Source organism: Hemiscyllium ocellatum, chromosome 28 (genome assembly GCF_020745735.1).
Source record: "Hemiscyllium ocellatum isolate sHemOce1 chromosome 28, sHemOce1.pat.X.cur, whole genome shotgun sequence".
NCBI lineage: Eukaryota > Metazoa > Chordata > Chondrichthyes > Orectolobiformes > Hemiscylliidae > Hemiscyllium > Hemiscyllium ocellatum.
In genome coordinates, this window is record NC_083428.1 from 54830788 (window position 1) to 54853960 (window position 23173).

At 42.9% G+C, this 23173-nt stretch overlaps 1 non-coding gene across 1 annotated transcript; it reads left to right on the forward strand.

Annotated features, from left to right (window-relative positions):
* The first annotated feature begins 22664 nt into the window (after positions 1-22664).
* On the forward strand, positions 22665-22746 carry trnas-gcu (transfer RNA serine (anticodon GCU)). The gene has a single exon. It is a non-coding gene; the product is annotated as a tRNA-Ser (tRNA).
* The last annotated feature ends 427 nt before the right edge of the window (positions 22747-23173 follow it).

Here is a 23173-nt window from a genome sequence, read left to right on the forward strand (position 1 = left end):
GAAGCCATTCTACGTTTTATCTTTCAGTTTCCAACAGCTCGTTGTTGTCCAGCGTAATTGACATCTTGAAAACTTTTAAAAATACACGTGAAATTGATGACAAAATACAGACAAGGATGTCGCTAATGTTTGGAGCGTAGGGCGTGGTGGAATAGGCTGGGACAACTTTCCCTGCAGCGTAACGGCTGCGACATGATCTTATGGAAGGGTTGTAAACTGAGTACATTCGTGTTTTACCCAAGCTGGGGAGAGTTGAAAACTCGAGAGCATAGGTTTAAGGTGAGTTGGCTGAAATTGACAAAGTACCTGAGGCACATTTCCCACACAGAAGGTTGTGCGTGTATGCAATGAGCTAGCAGTGAATGCGGCGGAGGCTATTACGCTCAGAAAATTGCAAAGGTAACCGGATGAGTTTCTGGATAGAATGGGTTTAGAGGGATTGAGGCCAAATGCTGGGAAATGGGACGTGTTTAATTTTGGCGATGTGGTGAGCATGGACGTGATACACCGAAGTATCTGTTCCCGCGATTTAACCCAATAACGTTGTGCTGCTTATTACACCTGCTTTAAAGCATTACTTTTTAGCATCGCAGTCTGTGGCACAATCATTTAGTCTGTTCGACTGCTCACGGGAAAGGTAGGATTGTGAAACACTGCTGAAACGAACGACTTCCTTACTTTTGCTCTGAGAGACAATATTCCGTGAAATTTTCCCAGATCCTCAATTGACGACTTTTGCAGCTGCAAATTACTTCAGAAAGCCTATTAATTCGTAATGTACTGAGTGAATCGCAAAACAGAAAGCATTTAACACGGAACACAAACAAAACTGGCATACCAAATGCATGTTCAGACACAGCGAAGCATGAATGCTAAATGTGAGACAGTCCAAGTTCATGAGCCATAACGTAATCTCACTACTAACAACAGGGCAACTCCAAACAACTCTTTCAAACATACTGCAGCCTTAGTGCACCACCATTTCCCAGACAATGCTGAAAAGAGAGAAAGAAAGAACATAATAAGAATGGGCAATAAAAAGTGAATTTCACCAATCACAATCTCGATTAGATTACCTTTCCCTTCCGGTGTCTCCTGGACGGAAATGAAGGAAATGGGAGAAATGCAAAAACATATGACATCGAAATTCTTTGGAACCATTTTCCCATTGGCCAGAAAACCAAACAACGATGAATCGAGTCACCACAGGACTTTGTTTCACAACAGCGATGAAATAAAAGTCTCCATTCCGTTCCAGTAAAAACTCAACTTGCCTGGAAAACAAAGCAACATTCGAGCTGCTTGCGATTATCTGCGTGGGAGGAGAACATGATCATGAAAGCACAGACACTTTAAACATTCAACACATTCCCACACCGCAGTTTTGTTTTGAACATCAATATAGCGAGGATCGAAACAGCAATTTAACAAACTGTTGGAATTGATCAGCATAAATGGCAGTATTTTCTTTCAGCTGAAATAAATTCGAAACAAATTTGCATATATCATTAATCGTTCCAATGAGATAAATCTAATGCACCTCCGATTATTACAATGAACAATGTGACTTTCAGTTCACTTAATAAAATGAAACGAACAAAACAGCTTTTCTTGTGGTTTAACGTAATTCAGTTAAGCCATATGAGAACGGCTATTGAACCACAACATCACATTTATATCACTCGCCATAGCTACTTCTTCATGTGAGAGAGAACGTCACTGAAGAAATTATGAGTGAAGGCAAAATGTGGGTGTGAATATGACGGGGAATTATTGTTCACTGTTTCATTCTGAGCATGGCTATTTCTTGGATTTTGCTGTTATTGTAATTCTGGTGAAAGCAGAAACACAATGGTTTGGATTCAATTTAGCTCAAGACATTTCTCAACCACGACTTTCACCACATGTTACCTTGATGAGGTCCCATGTCACCCATTTCCAAAACGTGCTGAGGAGGCTGAGAGATTACGGTGATGGATTATTATACCACCGTGCTCCGCATTCACGGGTTCGAGTCACATTTTGGTTGCTAATTCCACAAACCACTGCTGCATTTTTACACTGCGTCTCACACCTCTGGTATACACTGGATCGAGAATTTTGTTCTTGCGCTTCACTGCACGGGAGATTCACGAATAAACAACACCACATTAAAGTTGAAATAAAGAATGAGAGCAGATGTTCTATTCAGTTTTAAATTAAATTGGTGTAATCAGAAGGAACACATTTTTTTCTTTATGCACCTCTTTCCATCTTGTCTTTCTATTAATTTACATCGACAGAAAGAGAAATAACTAACAAGTGATCAGGAGCACAAGTTTATCCAGTGGGATTGCTCATGATTATTTTAAACTAACAGTCCAGACAATGATTTGATCAGTATTTCAGCAGTCACACGGAATTGGAACCGTAGAAAACTGCTCCAATAAAACAAACTTTCCATTCTTTCCCATGCAGCGTGATGACTGACTTGCTAACTGTACAAGGTCGTCCAACTTTCCTCAGCAATCACAGCTTCTGTAAACAGCCACCTGTTCTGTGCAGAGTGTCATTTGTTGCCCCCAGGTCACAGCACATTTCTTCTTCACGAACTTATGAGTTTCGTTCCTGATCTGTTTGATAAACCTTTTCTATCACTACATCCCATCCACTCACAATTCTCAACTTATGAATAAAATTTGGCGTTACACCAAATGTTAAACAAAATGAATGCATGCCATTCAGCCGATCGAGTCTGCCCCACCATACAACGAACTCATGGTTGATCTGATAATCTTCAACTCCATTCTGCTCACTTACCTCGACAAACTTCATCATCTTTCTGATTAAATACCTGACACAGTTTGAAAATACCCAACAACTTAGCCTGTACTTTGGTTGCCAAAAAAAAAGGCCACAGATTCTCTGAGCATGGAAATTGCTCTTCATTTTGAATTAAATGGGCAATATCTCATTCTGAGATTATGTCGTCTGGTGTTCTCCTCAGAGCATAGGGCAAGCCACCTGCCATATCTACCCTGTCAAGATCCCACAATTTTGTTTCAAGGAGAATAATCCAAGCCTGACCAATCATTCCACGAAGCTCCATTTCATCCAAAGTTGCCAACATCCTCGTAAATCTCTACTGTCCTTTACAGCACGGGAACTGGAACTTGAAATCAGATAGCGATTGGAATCGGATTAGTCCACACATGGACCAAATACGTAATGATAATATTGGCAAATGAGAATCTAATCATATTCTATTGACATTCAATGACTTCGTTGTGACTGAAGTCCTCCATGTAATCGCCCTCGGAGCTAATATTTAGGAGAAATGCTACCTGACTGCCCAAATAAAGAAGTTGACTACAAAAAAATGTCCGTCAGTCGACTTTGTTTGATTATTAACACAACTCATGTCTCCGTGAAGCCTGCATCATTTGTTAGGCACAAATTAGATGTGTAACAGAACTCGCTTCATTTGCCTAGATGTGTGAAGCTTCAATACCACTGAAGGAACTGGACATCCTCCACGACAATGCAGTCACTTAACTGTACCACGTTCAACACCTGAATGTTTATTACCCTCACTGCTAAGGCACGATTGCAGTAGAGTGCACCACCTCCAAGATGCGGTGGAGTAAGTCATCCAGGCTGTGTTGACAGAACATTCAAAGCTCAAAAACTGTGCTGACTATAAGGACAAGGTTGAAGATGCACTGAAGCGCGACCATTTGCAAGTTAACCTCCAAGGCACATACCGGCATGACTTGAAGATGTATCAGTGTTAAATCCATTGAGTGATGAAGCAGTCTTAATCGTCAAAATGGTATACTTCAGCCCTCCATCCTTTGTCTTACAAATTTTAAAATGTTAATTATTGCATTGACCAGACTTGTGCTCATTCTTTTAGTTGTTTAATAAACTGGCGGTTGCTAAATATCGAATATCACCCACAACCGAAGGTCAACAAAGAAAATATCCAAAATTACTCTCGAGCATCTGAGCTCCCTGTCCAAAAATCTTCAGTGATCTGTGAATATCCACTCCAAGATCCCTTTGTTCCTGTTTGTTCTGTTCACCACATAGAATCCTCACTGATATTGATTCAAGTCCCCAAATTCGTTACCACTTATTGGTCTGGATTCAATTCCATTCGCCGGTTTCATTTTCCACCTGATTGATACATCTCTGCAGGCCCTGACATTATCCATCATAGTCAAATACACGACCAGTTGTTGCATCCTCTGCAAACTTCTAAATCATGACTCCTACAACTAAGTCTGAATCGTTGATCTACGTCACGAAACAATGGAAATCCACTGGAAACAAGCGTCCAAACATGGTTCATTGCTGTATGTGATGAACACCTGCAATAACAGCACAATCAGACCCCTGATGTCATTTGTATACTTGCAGGTGACTCTGCCAGTTGGCCTCCTGAGTGATCCCTTCTCACATCTGGGAGTGGTGAATGACCTGTCCACATTGTGCCTGGGCACGAAGGTTTACACTTCAACGGGTAATTGAATCCTTTCCCGAAGTCCCCCTATGGACCTGACATCTTGGCGATGTGTGTATCCATGTGTCCATTTAGCTTGGATAATCTGTTGAATTTGAGTCCACGCAGAGATGACTCCCAATTTTCCCCATCATCCATGTATTAGTTTTTATTCTTCTTTATTCTCCCATGGAGTGTGGCCATCATGTTCTGAACATTATTTGTTGTTCATTCTTATTTCACCTTGAACTGAGTCAGAGGGATTCTATCGGTGAACCGCACTGTTGTGAGTCTGGAGTCATACGTTGGCAGTTCTCGTTCAGGATGGCAAATTACCCTTTCCAAGGGACAAGAAAGAATGGGTTTTCAGCAAGTTAAAACTTTTTGCCTCTGTTCCTCTGATCCGGTTATTATTCCACATTTTATTCATCGATTTAAACACCAGCAGATGCCATGTTCCAGTGTCCAAGGGTTGCTAGCCCAATATATCGCCACTACATTTGCATTTGACACGAAGATTTGTGAGTAGCAGAAAGCATAGTGGTCAGTCAAAGAATGAAGAAGAATATAGATAGACGGGAGAGTTGAGCGGAGAAGTGGCAGACGGAATTCAATCGACGCAAACGTGAAGTGATGCATTTTGGGAAGCCTAATTCTAGAACCAACTACACAGTAAACGGAACAGCCTTGGAGAAATTTGATGAGCGGAGAGATCTGGGAGTTCAGGTCCTTTGTACCATGACGATGGTGGCACAGGTCGATAGAGCGATCAAGAAAGCAAATGGCATGCTTGTCGTCAGAGGACTGGGATTTGAATGTAAGAGCTGGCAGGTCATGCAAAAATTGTACAAGATTTTGGTTCGGCCGCGTTCTGGTCGTCAAGTTACCCAATTGAAGTGGACGTTTACGAAAGGGTGCAGAGAAGGTTTACGATGATGTTGCTGGTATGGAAGATGCTTGCTGTGAAGAGAGGTAAAGAAGTTTATGATTGTTTTCAGTGAAAAAAAAAGAGATTGAGGGGTCCTGATTGAGGTCTACAAAATCTTGAAGTTTAAAGACCGGGTGTATAGAGATGCTTTTTCCCCAGGTAAGGGATTCAATAATGAGAGGTCACACATTCAAGTTGAGAGGTGAAACGTTTACGGAGGATAAGGTAGAAAGTACTTAGCACAGAGGGTGGTAGGTGCCTGGAACGCGTTGCTAGCAGAGGTAGTAGAGGCAGGCACGGTCGTTTCATGCAAGGTGCGCCTTGATAGATGCGTCAGTAAATGGGGAGCAGATGGAAACAGGTGCTTAGGAATTGGGTGATAGGTTTAGATAGTTGATTTTGTTCAGCCCAGGCTTGGAGGTCCAAAAGGCCTGTTCCTGGGCTATAAATGTTCTGTGTGCTTTGTTCTTCTTTGGTCACTACACTACCATCTCAATGCTACGTTGCTCCATCTCTGAGAATGACATTGGCAATTCCAATCATCTCAGAGGGAGTGAGAATATGACATGTGGTTGTGTTGGAATGAAACTGATGTACGCTGTACTGGAGTGTCTGCTGGGAGCAAGAGGATGATGTGATCAAAATAACAAAACAGTGCATTGTTAAGGAATATTGCACTGAATGCTTGCAATACGTCGACCTCTCGCTTAAGGCTGAGGTACGCTTTCACTGAGACAATCGGCAGTGCGGGTTAATGCTGCTGTTGTACCTTAATAATCTTATAACCGGAGACAAATATGCCCTTCCTCCCCGCCTTTGACCAGGAGAACTCCCAGCCTCGGAATTTCATGCGCCTCTGTACCATCATAGAAGGACCATGTGGTCACCGATCGCATCACTGGTGCGACACAGTAGCTTCATGTGCTCATTTCCATTCCAAATTCCAGTTTGATCTTCGCAACTGCACCATTGATTCTGGGTGGAGGAATTGGGATTATGTGATCCACTGTAGAAATGGGTACTTCCTTGTGTGGGGAAGCTCGTGTGGCAACAATCGTGAAACCTCATTACTGTTGGAACATACATTTCAACAATATCCTGCAGTATCCCTTGAGAATTTGATGTTTTGTAAAAATCTATCACCTTCACTCTTCAACATCCAGTGCTCGATGGAACTTACTTAGCCTCTTGAAATATCCAATTTGAATATACAGCCAATTCTGAGTCCCCACATGTCTATTATTGCTCGCCAAATAGTCCTGATGTGTCTCTGCATTCTTCCTAACATGCCCTATGTCACTGTAGTTACTGCTCTTTTCAAACACGCATCTCTGCATGGCCCAGTGATCGTATAATGTTCAGTGTTGTGCGTTGTGGCCGCAGGAACCTCGATTGAATCCGAGTTACGGCATGTAATGTTCTACCCATTTTAACTCCTTGTGGTACATGCCAAAGAAACACAGAAATGAATTAATTGATTTTACATGAAAACTTTCTCTGACATTATGATTTTTTCATCAAACCCCTCTCTCACACATCTTTCTGAGATGAATGTCAGAATTCAGACTCACCCATTCTTGGAGACTACTCTCCCTCTCACAATCACTGACCTCCTTTAAGTTCCCCCTCCCATTTCCCTGACAATCATTTTCACATTGAACCCTGTTCAGTCTGTGCTGCTGCGCTCCCTGTTGCTGGGTGAACATGCCTCAATCATACCATTGCGACCTTCAGAGCAGTCAATCCATTTCGATACCGTGGTTTTGAGATCAATGTTCAAGTAGCAACTTTACTGGCATGGATCAGATATTATTGGAACTTCAGGCTTAGGAAAAGAACACAGGGCAGCACTGAGGAAAAGAAACTTTTTTTTCAAAACGACCTCTTTCTGCGGATTGCAGCATCATTTATTTCACTTGATCATTCGGCTCTATCTTGGATAGACTGGATAGACTTAGAGCAGAAGAGATCGAGAGGAGACATGATTGAGATATACAAAATAATCAGGGATACGGATAGTGTTGACTGAAACTAAAGTTTGCCCATAATGGAGAGATCACTCACGGGGTAATAGATTTAAGAACAGAGGAAGAAAGATTTGAGTGAATGCGCAGATATTCGTTTTGAAACGGCGGGTGGTTGAAATCTGGAACTCAGTGCATGCAAAGGTTGGAGAGGCAGAAATCCTCATATCTTTTAGAAGTATTCCGATGTGAATGTTTGACGACAAGACGTACAGGGCTGTCGATCAAGTGATTTAAAAAAAGAGTTTGGATAGTTGTAGATTTCCAGTACTGGTACATAGGCTTCTTTTTGCATTGAACTCCTGGGCAATACCACTGCCTGTCAGTGCGTGAGATTGGGTTCATTTCGCATCCGGGACGGGCGCTTTCAGCTTGAGAGGGCTAACAGGCCAGAAACCTGCATTCGATTCCAGACTTATGTGACTGACTGTGTGGAATTTGCACGCTCCTTTTCTCTTCTCTTCCGTGTGAGTTTCTTCCGGCTGCTCCAATTCCTTCTCACTGTCCAAAGACGTGCACTTCAGGGAGATGGCAAACAAAATCTGAATGGACTGTATAATCAAAGACAAAATCAAAGACAAAAGTAGGAATCGCAGCTCAGGGAAACCGGATGACCATTTGGGATCAACAGGCCATTCCTTGGAACACCTTTTGATTCGCAATGTTAACTCTGATTTCTCTCCAACGATGTTGCCTGACCCGCTGAGCTTTTGAACTCATTTCTATTTTTGTAGGTGGATCAATAATGCAGGTTTAGAAAAATAGGGTGAGGGAGTGTGAATCGCTCCGGCGGCACAGAGCAGACTCATTTGGCCAAATGGTTTCTGTCTGCATTGCGTCTAATTCCATTAACTCAGATTCTATAAGATTTTTTGTCCTTTTTTTAGTCTTTAGTATTTCACATCTCCCCTGAAATGTGGTTTGCAGAACAGAACAATGGACGTTTCGGGCATAAGCCACCACCAAACCGTTACCATCCGCCGCTTGGAAAAAAAACCACTCCATATCCTGCCTTGGGACCCTGCAATCATACGGGATAAATGTGGATTTTAACATCTTCCTCAATTCCCTTCCCCTCACATTATCACAGTCCGAAGCATCCAACTCGGCACCACCCTCCGGACCTATTAATCTTTTCCCCCTCTGACTTATCACTTTCTCCCTCGCCCCCATCCAATTAGCGCTTTTCCAGCTACCTTCCACCCAACCCCAACTGCCGCCCATTTATCTCTCCGCTCCCACCTACACGTCTAATTTCTGATGAAAGGCTTATGCCAGAAGCATCGGTTCGCCTGCTCCTCAGATGCTGCCTGATCGGCTGCACTTTTCCAGCACGACAATCTCGTCATGGCAAAGATAAATAGCTTAGCTCAGGCTCTTGATCTGAGACTGGAGAAGAGTGATTGAGGAAGAGTTGAAGGTGTACAGTAAGTGGATAGATATGTGTTATAGGAAGAATTTTTTATGGAAAGTGTTTACAACCATAGATCGACGTTAAATGCAAGGGGAGGATAATCAGAGGAGATATAGGAAGAACATTTTCATTCTGAGAGTGTTGTGTAATTGGAACTCACTGTTTTAACGTGTGGTAAAGCTATGAGTCATCAAAACACTTCAGGAGTATTTAGCCGAATACTTGAGAAGCTAGAGCACACATGGATAAGGACCAGGTACTGGAAAGTGGGGCGAAGACAAACAGATATCTGATCAAAGGTTTGAACACCATGTGGCAAATACCGATCAAGAAAGCATGGGAAGGGTAAAAGCATGGATACTACTGTCGATCTGTTACAAGAGGTCTGTAGAATACTACACGAGTCAAAATGTTACTGTGGCAGGATGGGGCCACTGTGGCTGGATGGGATAAGCATAGTGGAATGCTCCTCCATCAATTAGCAGAGTCAGACTGGGGCTGAATGGTTACTGTGACAGGCTGAGATAATAGCAATTATTACCGTCAGCCTTGCCAGCTAAATATCATCATTGCAGGTTGGGACAAGTTGTGACAATAAATCTTTAGGACTTGACTTTAAGTATTTAATTGATAGTTAGTAACGTCAGTCTGCTTGAAACCCTTGTAGCAGAAGAAAAATACATTAAATATTTAATCAGCTTGGGACAGGAAACATTGTGGTAGATGGGGTAGCGAAAAATCTAATCATGACAGGTTAGTCTGGGCTGTAAGGTCATTGCAGCAGAGGTGGCAGATAAATACATAATCGTGACAACAGAAAAACCCGATTGGCAGAAGTAGAGCGATAGTGGTTTATTGGATACTTGGAGTGACATAATTCTGACTAACACAGTTGGGCATCCTGGTAAGCTAACAAAAATATAATAAAAGAAAAGGAATAAAGAGCCACGGATCCTGAGTTTCGGGGTCGTTCAAGAAATTGCTTTCTGAGTGTCACGGCTTTTTGTCTGCAAATAAAAGATCTCATTGAAGAACTCCCCTGGAGATTTCTTATATGTTCTCGATGACAACCACAACTTTGAGTAAAGTAAAACTGTGGCTAGCGCGGCTCGGTGGTGCAATGAAAAGTGTGTTAGATTTCTACAGCATTGTTAACGTTGCGATAGAAAGTTTGTTGTTTTGAGTTCCACCAGAATCGGAGTTCAGATTTCAGCTGATTCAATTATTATTCTGCTGATTCATCGTTAATTCCCGTCGTCTGGGGTTCTCGAAATTGCTGTTTAACACAGAAAATTCATTACCCCCTTGTTGGTGAGTTTTGACGGAATCATATCATTTGAAGCATGATCAGAGAAGAATCAACTGCTACCCCACGAATCCTACAAACCTTGTGCAGAAACCCACTGAATCTAAACGCATTCCCCTCCAATAGTTGCCCAGGCATCATCGATTGCTTAAATGTCTATTTCCCTTTGGGCGACATGCTGCTGTGGATGGATCGGGGAAAGATATCGATGTATTTGGTCAGTCATAACGATGTCAAATGGCGGAGTAGGACCGGTGTTTGGAATAGCGTCCTCCTGTTACTCTCTGTCAGTGCTGTTTCTGACAGAGGGTTTTCAACAGTAACATGTTGAAGTGTGGATCTACACCACGGAATATCAAGGTCCTCCCATTTACCCCACCGCTCTCACAGCCAGAATGGAGAGCTCCTATTGCAGCTTTAGATCACACAATCGAGGATTCTCCCAGGCGCTCTGTCAGACTGCATCCTCCTTCCCACCGGTTTTCAGCTGGACACATGGAGCAAGCAAACGTGGGCATTCTGGGACAGATTACCCGCCGGTTTTGCTACAGTTCTGGACACGGAGATGTACATGAATTTCTGACATTCTGTGTCTTACTGTTCATTCTTCCTACTTTACAATTTAAACTGGAATTGAATTTATTCTTGTATCACATCTTACATCTTCAGTATTCATGGAAAGCATGGAACGTGTTCATGGATGTAGGAATGGTGAAGATTATTGATGAATGCAGTGTGCTTCATGTTACCAGTATGAACTTTCAGAAGTTTTATTGATTTGAATTGAAGCTGATCCAAGGAAAGGCCTGGCGACCACGGCAAAGTAACATTCACTGTAAACATTGCAGGAACCAACAGAAACCCATTTTTCAATGAATTCTATTTGGCATATTTTTATGTGTCCCCTTCCTGAACCTAATGCTTTAATAATCACAGGTCCATGTCAGTTTCACCTCGTCTGCGTTAGCCTTAAATTCAGAACCACAGCAAAAGTAGAGCAGTTGATTTAACGTTCCAAAGGTATGAGTACGGCATGTGACCAGCTTGCTGTCTGCGTGCAATTGTTTAGCGCCTGCTACTTAAAGGTGCGAAAAATGCCACCGTTGTTAGTTCAATGCTTATCTAAAGATGCTGTCACTGTCATTGACAAGGGATTATTAGCCATCATACTAAAACGCAGTTGAAATCAATATTGAAAACTCCAGTTTCACATTTCTGTCAGTTATTATATCAAAAGCTGCAAATATTCCCCACATGAATTTGCATCTGTGAATAGGAAAACAGAGGTGAAATTTTAGCTTTATGACTTTTCTCAGATCGCTCCCCCTGCACAGGATTACATTCTGGGAAAGTCTGTTTAACTCATTTCATATCATTCCATTTCCTGCAAACACGCACAGCTCATTATCCAATCAAAAGTATTAGATTTATCTCTTTGGGGAGTTTGAATGATGTCAGTAAATCTGGCAAAGGCATAACAAGTAGTTTTGCTGTTGGGAGGAGCAGGGGGTGCAAACTGGGATAAGGTCGAGTCTTGTCATAGGATTTTTCAAGCGGAGATCAGTGAGTATTAAATGTACTCACTCTCCTTTCGAGTGATTGTGACCAAATGTTCAAGGCAACAGATGGCAACGATAATGATGTTTTACATCTACAGGCCAAATTTTACTCACTAGAGGCACCATAGTATTACTGATTGGGAGAGCGAGGTAGTTGATGATCATTATGCAAACCTGAGACAGTGAGAAAATTGATCCCATGCTGTTGGTCTCACTTTTCTCATAACTAGTTTGTCAGCGGACTGATCTCACTGACTTCCATGCAATGCAGACCTAAACCAAGCAGCTCAGTGTATTTACAATATATAATATTTCATGTAGAATGAGCTGCAAAACCTATCAACGCCAGCAGCTCTTCACATGCTTAACATTTTCAGTTGCAGATATTATGCAATTTCTTTCCGATGAATGTTATCCACTTCGAGAGTATGCCCCATCTGCCTCGCCATCCAGGTAGCCCAGAATCTCTGCCGCTGTTAAATTCACTCCCTTATGAAATATATTGGAATCAGCTCCTAAAATGTTTTTATTTCTGAAAATTCATCTCCGGTTTCAATAATTCTCAGAATAAAAATAAATCTGATCCAAACGTCTTCATCATTCCCCGTTTGTTCTGAAACCACACCCTCGAGTTTCAATTCACCGAAACGAAGGAAGTTCCCTCAGATTTACTCTTACCAACGTCCCATCAGCTGGAGAACCTCCATTCAGACACAACTAAGTCTTTCCTGATTTCTCCTGCATGATTCTTTATCTATCCCAACGTCCCATTAAATCTGCTCTTTCCTTTTCTAGTGATGTAATCTCAAAGTAACCGTCATGTATGTCTTTTTTATCGACTTTGTATCAAGTGAACTCTGACCGTGCCACTCCAAACGTCTTTTTATTCCAGTAAACACCACCGTGTCTTTCACCATGCCTTTATATCCCAGTAAAGTTCAACCTGAGAAAGAATGCTGGGGTCCAATTCAACGCATGAAAACTCACGACTAAGCTATGCAATCTTATTACCGACACGGGAAAGGTGTAAGCAATTTTAATTACAACTGAATCGATTGGCTGCAGCAGCAACGGGTCAAATCCCAGTCACATACGCGACTGTTGTTCTTATGTTTATTTCTTCTCTACGCGTGCTGAAGTAACAGAGTGAGGGATCAATAACTGCTGTCAGACGAAATTATAGGGGCGTATTAAATACTGAAGTTATGAGATACGACCAGTTTTTATTAATATAGACCATTCACTGTTCGAATCTCAGGCTCAGGAATTTGACAGAGAGTGAATTTGAGCCGAAGTTGAGCCGGGGTGTTTACCCCATTAGGTAACACGAGTTTCTGCGGTTGCTTTGTTATTCACCTCATTTGTGTGTTTTGCATCATTGAGGATTTTGGAGTTGTCCCCTTTCTACAAAAGTCCCGTGCTTTTGCAACATTCTACAATAGATACAGTCCAATAACAGCCGATGCTGATTCAGTCCACTTATCCAGATACTGACCCCTGGGAACAGCACTGTGCACGCTCCTCGATTCTGGAAAAGAACTTCCTCACAGATAATGTTACAATCCCGCTCTCATGGCTCTTTTCATTCCATCGGCTTCTGTTTTGCACGGAATCTGATTCAATAGATCTTGTCACTGTGTCATTTCTTTCCATGTGGTCAGATCTTGTGAACATAATATCACAGTGGGATTGTAAATGCTGGAACCAGTCGAGACTGTCCACTCTCCCACATCCAACCCATGCCCAGGTTGTGTTCAGATCATGGTCTGAATCGTTTCCTTCGCTTCCCTGTCCCCCTGGGATGATGTGAGCTGTGGAATCTATTATCTGAACTGCAGGAAACGTAGAAAACTGTACACACATCAACTGCGTGTGCGATGGGACACGCTGCAGTAACATCCCATGCTGATTCAGACAGCAGAAGCCTCCCCGTGACTTCGAGAAGCACAGACACTGTTCCCGAATAGTGGGGAGAAGGTCAGTCTTTCCTTGCAGTTCTGCATTTTCTATCTGTCTCAGATCGCATTATTTGGATAAGGGTTCTGAAAAGAAGATGATTTCTTTTGCATGCATGATCTCCCTTTTTTACACCTTTCCAGAATTTCTATACTTCCCACTCCCGCCAGACCCCTACCCCGCTCCACAAATCCGTGTTTGACAGGGAGCTGAAGACTGCGTTCAAGCTGCTCTCCACCAACACTGCGTGACAGTGGAAGATGAGTTCGTCCAGTTATCAATGAAAACCGCCCTGTTCCGGGAAAGCAGCTAGCACAGCCTCCTGGGAGAAGTGTGTCAGAATGGAAAGGACCTGTGTTGAAAACTCTGTGCTTCTTTCACTCTGAAACTGCAGCAATAGCCTTAGTTAACCAAAAAAAACTCATCTAATTAATGGTCACCACGTCTGGCGCCATTCTGGCTCGTTTGTCTCGGGTGTAATATTGCCTCAGACAGGTGACATACATACGAGAGGCCTCAGGTTCACCTTGCGGATGAATATTCGAATTTTTGACTGGGACGATATAATTTCGAGTTCAGATAAAGATTCCAAAGCTTGAATACAAACACAAGCAATTTCACGAACCGCATCTTCTCGGCCGTTGCTGCTCTGAGAAATGGATTGTCTAGCTTGAAATAATGCTGATCTTGCCTATATGGATTTTGCTGAGCGCACGTCCTTATACGTAGTAACCTGAATTCCTGAGTCTGGTCAAATTTTACTTTTCTCACTTTGTGATCTGCATGTCCTTGATTACTATGATCCGCCTTGACCAATCGCAAACAAAGCTTTCCACTGTACTTAGGTCCGTGTGATAATCAATCAATCAAAGCACAGTCATTTCCTCATTGCGGAGCCAGCAGAGCGAAGGTGGGCTGCATGGCCTCAGTCTGCAGTGTGACACATTATCTGATTCTGATTGAAATTGCAATTAAAACAGCAGAATTTGGGAAGTTACAGGGTGGTTATATTGACACAGCCGGGACACATCTGTGCCACAGTATATCACACAATAACAGTGAAGATCTTTTGACATCATCCTCGAAGGTACGCTACAAAAACCTGAAGACTGCGGGAAACTGCTGTGGTCAGCGATAACAGAGCCGCCCAGAGGGATAGTGTTAGGCGCATAATCCATAAAATTAATGAATGAAAAGCATCCTTCGCTCGATGACAATTCCAGCTTTCAGTGTGTGCGCTGCCACTGCCAGAATTTTGCTATAACAGTGCTCCCTTCTTCGCATTACATATTGATGAGCCTTCTGCGTCCTTGCACTCAATGGAATCTGAAATAGATACACCCGCCACATTTATACATTTGAGGAAACACACGTTTGAAGTAATGGAAGCATTTTTTGCAGTTATTCCCCACCTGTGCCTCACAGCAGGGTCCTCCGGAGAAACGAACAGCCGTGAATGACATGTGGATCAGTATGTTGGAGACAGCATTTCGACACAGACACAGTTTCCTATTATTAGAACAAGCACCACGAATGATGAATAACCTCAGAGAGAAGCAAGCGATAAAGATTTGCCGTGGATTCGATGGGCTGAACGGCTTCTGTCGGCAAGTGAATGACGTCACACGTCTCTGCCGTCCCTCTCCCTGTCTCTGTGACAGAGTGATTGAGGGATAAAAATAATGGCTCTCTTTTAATCCTCCCTTCCACTTTGGACTACCTGCAGCCCCGCACCTCCTGGTTTTGGGCGGGTTCTCAGCGAGTGAGGGTTTCATTCGGAGTCACTTCATCTGGGAGTTGGGACTCAGATGTTAACTGATGCCCGATTGCAGCAAAGAAGCCGACGCCTCTGAAACAAAAGCCTTTCAGCAGGATTGTTCTCCAGAAGATTGATTCTGAACATCAAATGGACAGCACAAAAATGCACTTACTGATATTTTACTGAGGGAAGAGAGTCCACAGCTCATTTCTTTCTTTCCTACCAGCTCAGCATCTTTCTCTCTCTCTCAAAGAAATGATATTTGGAGGAAGTTCGCAATCAAAGTTGCTAAGTTCCAGCGGTGCTCTTACACCTGGCTGTGTCCGTGAGAGGAAGCTTCAGAGCATATCCGCACTTACACCCTCTCATAATGCCTGCAAGTGGAGGGAAATGGCTGAATACTCTGCCAATAGAGACAGCTCAGTCCCCGGGGATGGGATAAACAGCACCGTTCCGGTGGGGACATTCTGCAGATCAGACACAGTGCACTTTATCATTCGGATCATACCAGAGTGAGAGCGCTAGAGAAGGCCAATCGGTCACTCGTACCTGTGCCAACTCGGGAGTTACAAAATATTGGTGAAAGTGGAAAGTAGATTTGTTCACATTTCAAGTGTTTTCGTGAGGTAGGAAGCAGAGGAAGATGCACTGAGAAGCGATTGAGATCTGACTACAGGAACAGCAAGTAAGTTGTACAGTGGAGAGGAGAGCTTTGAAGTATTGAATTCTGGTTTATGGGACGATCATGGTTTCACTAGGCCACGCTGCTACAGAAGGAACTAAGTCAGTGTCTCTCAACATTGTGATGTCACAGGCAATTGTCGCCATAACACTGCAGGAAATTCCTTTTTCCAATGTGAGGGCAGTCCATATGTAAAGTAGCTTATATATTGAATCCGTTCACATAAATAATTCCACTACACCTCGTGTGTTGTATTGTCTCCTTTCCACTTTACCTGTCATTGTGCCTGCAATGAAGGGCTTTACTCCTTCTGTGTGTCTTTTACAATCTGGGTGATGTTGGGCAGTTGTATTGACCCATCTTCTGACAGAACTTTCCACTTCACTTCAGCCCGCCCTAACTTCGCTATCTGATCCCATTCCCGTTGTTTAGGTGTTAAACGCTCGTCTCAGATCCAGCCTGCCCTCGCCCAAAATAAATGGAAAACTCAGGCACACTGTGATCACTGCAATCGAGGGATATCTTCACACCAACGTCATTGACAATTCCAAAGATAAAGTTAGGACTACAGGTGCTGGAGATCCGAGTTGGTAGTGTGATGCTGGAAAAACACAGCAGATCAGGGAGCATTCGAGGAGCAGGAAAATTCAGTTTTCAGGCTTAAGCCCTTCCTCAGAAAAAGATTTGTGAGTTGGGGCTGAGACATAAATACAAATGATGTGGGGTTGAGGGAAAATAGCTAGAAAGCAATAGATGGATGAATAGGAGGGAGAAGATAATAGATCAGAAGTGGCAGTGATGGAATGGGTCGAGAAGGCGGTGGCAAGTTGAAGGCTTTTGTTTGGGGGAGGGTAAATGACGAAACTGTTCGAATTCACATTTACCCCGTGTGCTGTTCGAGGACCTAAGCCAGAATGTGTAGCGTTCCTCCTCCAGGCGTTGGGTGATAAAGGTTTGGCAGTGGAGGAGGTCAGGGACCTGCATGTCTTTGACGGGGGAGGAGAGAGAGCTGAAGTGTTCAGCCACGAGACGGTGAAGTTCGTGGGTGCAGGTTTCCCAAAGATGTCCTCAGAAATGATATGCAGGAAGGTGTCCTGTCTTCCTGATGTAGAGGAGACCACACTGGGGGCAACGGATGCAGGAGATGACATTAGTAGCTGTACAGGTGAATTTCTAACGGATGTGGAATGATCCCTTCCGGCCTTGGTTGGAGATGAGGGGAGTGGTGTGGGTGCTAGTTTCATCCCTCCTTTTGAGGCAGTGAAACATGCCACTAGAGGGTTGTGGTCTGGTAGAGGGAAGTGTTGACATGAAGAGGGGGTCGTGGAGGGAATGGTCTTTAAATATATCTCTAGTAGTGGTGTCTATTTGGAGGTGGCATCAGTGGCAGGATATGATGCGTTTAATGCGGAGGTTGGTTAGGTGGAAGATTAGCACCAGGAGGTTCTGTCTTTGTTGCGTTGAGTGGCGTGGGGTTCAAGGGTCTTGGTGTGTGAAGTGGAGGAGATGCGCTGGACGGCGTTGTCAACCACGTGGGAAGGCAATTTATGATGTTGCAAGAAGGACACCAACTGTATCTTTCTGAGTGTAATTGGTCATCCTGGGAACACATGTGGTGGAGGCGAAGGAATTGGGAATAAGGAATGGCGTTTTTACATGAGATAAGGTTGGAGGAGATGTCGTCTAGATACCTGTGGGAGTAGGTGAGCTTGTACTATACGTCTGTAATTAGTCAGTCGCCAGAGACGGTGATGGAGAGGTCCATGAAGGTGAGGGAAGTTGCCAAGATGATCCGGGTAAATTTGAGGTCCGCGTGGAAGCTGTTGGTAAAGTTGGTGAGCTATTCAAGCTCCTCGTTGGAGCACCAAGTGGCGCCAATGCATTCATCGATGCAGCAGAGGAACAGGCGGAGGATAGTGCCTGTGTAACTGCAAAAGATGGACAGTTTCACGTATCTGACAAGCAGGCAGGCATACCAAGGTCCCATGCGGATACCCATGGCTCCCCGTTTCGATGGAGGAAGTGGGAAGATTGGAAAGATAAGTTGTTGATTGTGAGGGCTAGTTCAGTCAGGTGGATGAGGATGTCTGTGGAAAGGTACTGGTTGGGATGGTGTGAGATTAAGAAATGGAAGGCTTGCAGACTTCTGCCATGGCAGATGGATTTGTACATCGACTGGATGTACATGGTGAAGATGACACGCTGGGGGCCAGGGAAACGAAATTCATGGAGGAGGTCAAGTACCTAGGGGTGTCACGAATATTAATGCACATTTCCTGGACTGGGTAAGTAAGATTGTGACGAGGTAGGAAGAGATGATTCAGAAGGGACAGGCGGAGGCTGAGACAATAGGTCGATTGGGGCAATCGGGTTTGTGAATCAAAGGAAGTAGGTAGAATCGGGGAGTGCAAGGTTCACGGACAATGAGGTTGGATGTTGTGGATGAGAGAGGCCCAGAGGTGGTGAGATTGCGGATAGTCTGGGAGATGATGGTTTGGTGATGGGAGGAGAGGTCGTGATCGGGGTCAGTAGGAGGAGGTGCCTGCGGGTTGGCACCTGGCTTCAGCTTTGTCCCTCTGCCCGACTCACGAGCCTAATTCCTGATGAATGGCTTATGCCTAAGTCGTCTATTCTCCTGCTCCTCGGATATTGCCTGACTTGCTGTCCTTTTCTAGTACAACACTCTCTACTCATTCATTACTATTGTCTCATTTCACACTATCAGGTACACGCTGTCTGTTTGATGCTCGAGAACACTGTTCTCATGAACTATGACAAAATCTGCCAATTTGAAACAAAAACAGAAATTGATGTAAAATCACAGGTGAGCAGGCACCATCTGTGCAGATGAATCACAGTTAACGTTTCACATCCACTGGGTCCGTCTCTCCACAGATGCTGCAAGACGTCCTGAAATTTTCTAGCATCGACTGTTTTTGTTTGATTTTCAACATCGGAAATTTTTTCATTGACGTTTTCTTCTTTTCTGCCAATATGATTTGGCTAAAGATTACGTTAAATGTTTTAAATATGACTGCGATGGAATGGCCAGACTTTACCAGTCCGCTACTTTTATTTGGTTCACATGACCAATGCCTTTCCACTTGTTCACCGCACCCTACAGCTAGACTGCGTATAAATTGACAAAATTGTGGCATTCTCTCGGATTGATAATCAGGAGCGAGATTGTTTGAAATTGTTCAAAACGTAAGATAAACTGAGAGAATACCGGATATTAAACGGGAAACTGAAAGGGAAAGAGAGAACAGTGAATGACAATTTTTTGACAAAACTGAAATGTAATTGCTTCAGATTCAGAAAGTGTTCTCATCCACAAACATATCACAATGTGCAATGTAATTTTTAGGACAGCCAATGCAAGCAGATTGCAAAACCTTAGTTTTAAAGTCTTGCTGCAACTGTTTTGGTTTTAATGAACGCGCACATGGCATTCAGTGCTGTAATGATCCCCTAAACTGGAGAAGGAAACCCTTGTCTTCAAGAATACGTCCGGAATGTTCACTGATTCATCCCAATAATGGCAGGCCTGTCCTCTGAAAGCGTATGAATAAAATCATTCAATGTTCCATGGAGTTTCGAATGAGTGGTGAAGAGAATGTCTCCATTCACAAATTAATCATTCAGTAGAATTCAATACAGGGACCCATGAAATGATGAACACATTGAAAAAGAACATGGACATACGATACACAATAGCTACGACAATTACTATGTGAAAACTTTTGTTTTCAGATCCACGGTGGCCTTTGGTGATGACATTTACTGTCCAGAACCAGTCTGCACTGGGATGACTGGAGACACACTATGGAGTATTTGAACTTGAGTCGCCTTTAGAAATAGCTGAGGCTCACTCAGGGCACGGGGAGTTAGAGATGCTGGCCTTACAAACCTTTCAAACATTTCGTGGAAGAATAAAGGGAGTGATAGATAATTTTCGATCCTATGGAGATGATGTTCATGAAATGGATAGATAATAATTTACCTTATTGGAGTTCATACATAGTGACGTCACATTTAAAAAGCAAAGAGTTCATAGTGCAACTGTAAAATCTTCAGGTCACCCTCAGTGGGAGCATTGTGTGTAATCCTTGTGCTCATTCTCCACCAAAAACATGTAAAGAGATTAGAAAGGACACTGACGCTGTTTCCTGGATAGCAAGATATTAGAAAGCCAAGTGACATTGTTTACTGAGACATAAAAATATCAGAAAGGATGCAAACGGGATTATGGAAAGAATGAGGGAGTTTATTCACGAGATCTGGAAATGCTGGAGCAGAAATATCCAAGTTTGAAGTCAACAAATGAGATTTGCACATAACGTGAGGTTTGAATGACTAAATCAGGGAAATCCCCTCTTTCGAGTGAATCAATAACTTTAGTTAGAGCTTCAAAACCATTAGTGAATGAGTAAGAAAAGTTTGAATGAGAGTTTCCTCCAATCAATACAGTTAGTTGAATCGTGAACGACTTTCCAGAAATAAAACGTAGAAGCTGATTTCACAATGTTTTAAAAGATTCACGAACAAACATACAAGGGGGGGATTTACCATTGAGAGAAAGTCAGTGCGGTTGCGTAACAATTTCGAATTTGGTTAACTTCAGACATAAAGACATTTCATGAACACGTAGAACTGATTAAGATTGAGTAAAAAACGTTCATGGATTGGTAAGGTATGGCGTGTTATTCAAGGTGAAACTCTGTAAATGGAGCTGATGTCCTAAAATAACTGCAGACAGAAGTCATATCCCAATCAGTCGGAATTGAATCGTCACTTGGAGACGCAACACCTACTTTAAAGATTCGACCACATTCACATGATGTTATGTATATTTCGTACATTCTTTACTCCACCCAAGAAATGCACCAAGAAGACTCTGTTATTTTGTATTGTTAACCCTCTGTACTTCTCTGCAGCACGCCATTGAAGATAAAATATGCTCAGGCCAAAATTCAATTCAATACAATATTCAAACGGTCCTATGTGATTTTTCTTTTTTTGATTATTGCAATAACCTTTGTGACTTTGCAACAAAATGCGTAACATAAAACCAGTTCAACATTTATTTTCGAGAAATTAAAGCAATGCACATGGGAAACGTTATCCACCTGCTGAACAATCACCTTTGGCTTTCTCTCCACACATGTCTCTTCACGTTTTAACTACTTGCAGTATGTTTGTTGATCAAGAAGTCATTATCCAAAAAAGGTCATTTCTCAATCCACAAACACGGGTATTTTCCCATAAACTTGGCTTTGCTCAATATCACCTTCTATCCGTACCCCTCAAGACAATGAACAATTGAAGCTGCTTCATGTGAGGCTCAAACTTAAAACTTCAGCACAGGACAGCCCACTATACTGGCACAGAGATACCATGCACTGTCACCTGCAACACAGGAGCAACACATTAATGCTTACCTCCACATTCCTGGTTGTACCTTAACGTTTGGGAAACGGAAGTTCTCTGATTCCATGGCTAGTAACGGGGATTATCTTCACCAGTGGTTCTGACACCGAGTGAGGAAAACTGTGAGCTACTCATTGCAAAGATGGGTAGGTTTTTGAAATATATAAATGCAACATTTGCCTTCACTAACCAATGAACATTTTATTTTGTTTTTCATCTGTAGAAATCTTAAAATCTTTTTCTTTAACAGACTCAGTGACAGATCTCCATTGTGTCTCTGGTATCAAATTACAAAGTGTAAAACCGCTCTGAATTCTTCCACCACAGTCCGCTTTTTGGTAGTGTTCCTGTTGTGGGAAATGCACTTCCCCGCGTGTCAACTGCTGCTCCCAGCATTCTTTCTGGCACTGCACTAATTTTCCTTCTGACACTTGTTAACTGTGTTGCTATGATCATACTTGGTGTTGCATGGCCCAGGAAAATAATACAGATCAAGGTTTTTGCATTGTTGAATTCAATTGTCTGTTTAGTCTTATTTAGGATTTTGAAAGTGTCTGTTCTGTACAGAAGTACTGTTCAAAAACATCTGAGCAGAAGAATGGTGTTCCGAATAATGACATTGAGCACTATGCACTCTCCTCCAGTCTGGAAAACAATTCCTCACAGGCAATTTAATAGACAATACATAATCGGTGCAGGAGTAGGCCATCCTGCTCTTCGAACCACACTACCATTCATTATGATCATGGCTGATCATCCTCAAACAGTAACCTGTTCCTGCCTTATCCCCATAACCCTTGAGTCCACTATCCTTATGAGCTCGATCCAACTCTTTCTTGAAGGAACACATCCTGCTTTCTCGGGTTCTTCATTCCGTTGACTTCAAATCTTCACAGAATTCAACAGACTTTGTTACATAGTCTTTTCTTCATTTTTGTTCAGAACACTGTGAGCAGAGTGTCACAGTGGAAATGCCGTTGCTCCACAACCCAGAGGTCAGACCATAGACTTGGGACCGTACTGTGCTATTTAGCATTTCACCAGACCAGGGAGAAATATCTGCTGGTCTGCATAATCAACGCAATTCACTTATTGATAAGTTCATACGCTCACTCATATCTGTGACGAGGTGGCCGAGAGGTTAAGGCGGTGGACTGCTAATCCATTGTGCTCTGCACGCGTGGGTTCGAATCCCGCTCTCTTCAATGTTGCTATTTTTGCATGCTCACACCTGTCTTATTGAAATTGGAACTCCAATAGTCAATTCATATGCATCGACGCTACTATAAAATCGCAAAGAATAATTTGAGTCAGTTGCTTAAACTGCATTGAAACGTAGAGTGCATTGGGATAATGAAAAGTCACGCGATTTTCTTTTTCAAGTCAAGCTGCTGTGACCTTTCATCATATGAAAGAGATCCACGAAAACCAAAATACAAGATATGCGATGGGTATGTTGATGTAATGGGATTCTTAATGACTGTTTTGTCATATGAAATTTGGAGCATGTTGAGTAGAAGTTATTCATCGTGGTGTGAAGAGCAGAGAGAGACAGCACAAAATAATGGAAATATTTCAAAAGGGGCAGGGCGTGGGGGTTGGGGCACCGAGAACTGGCTGTAAATGCACAGT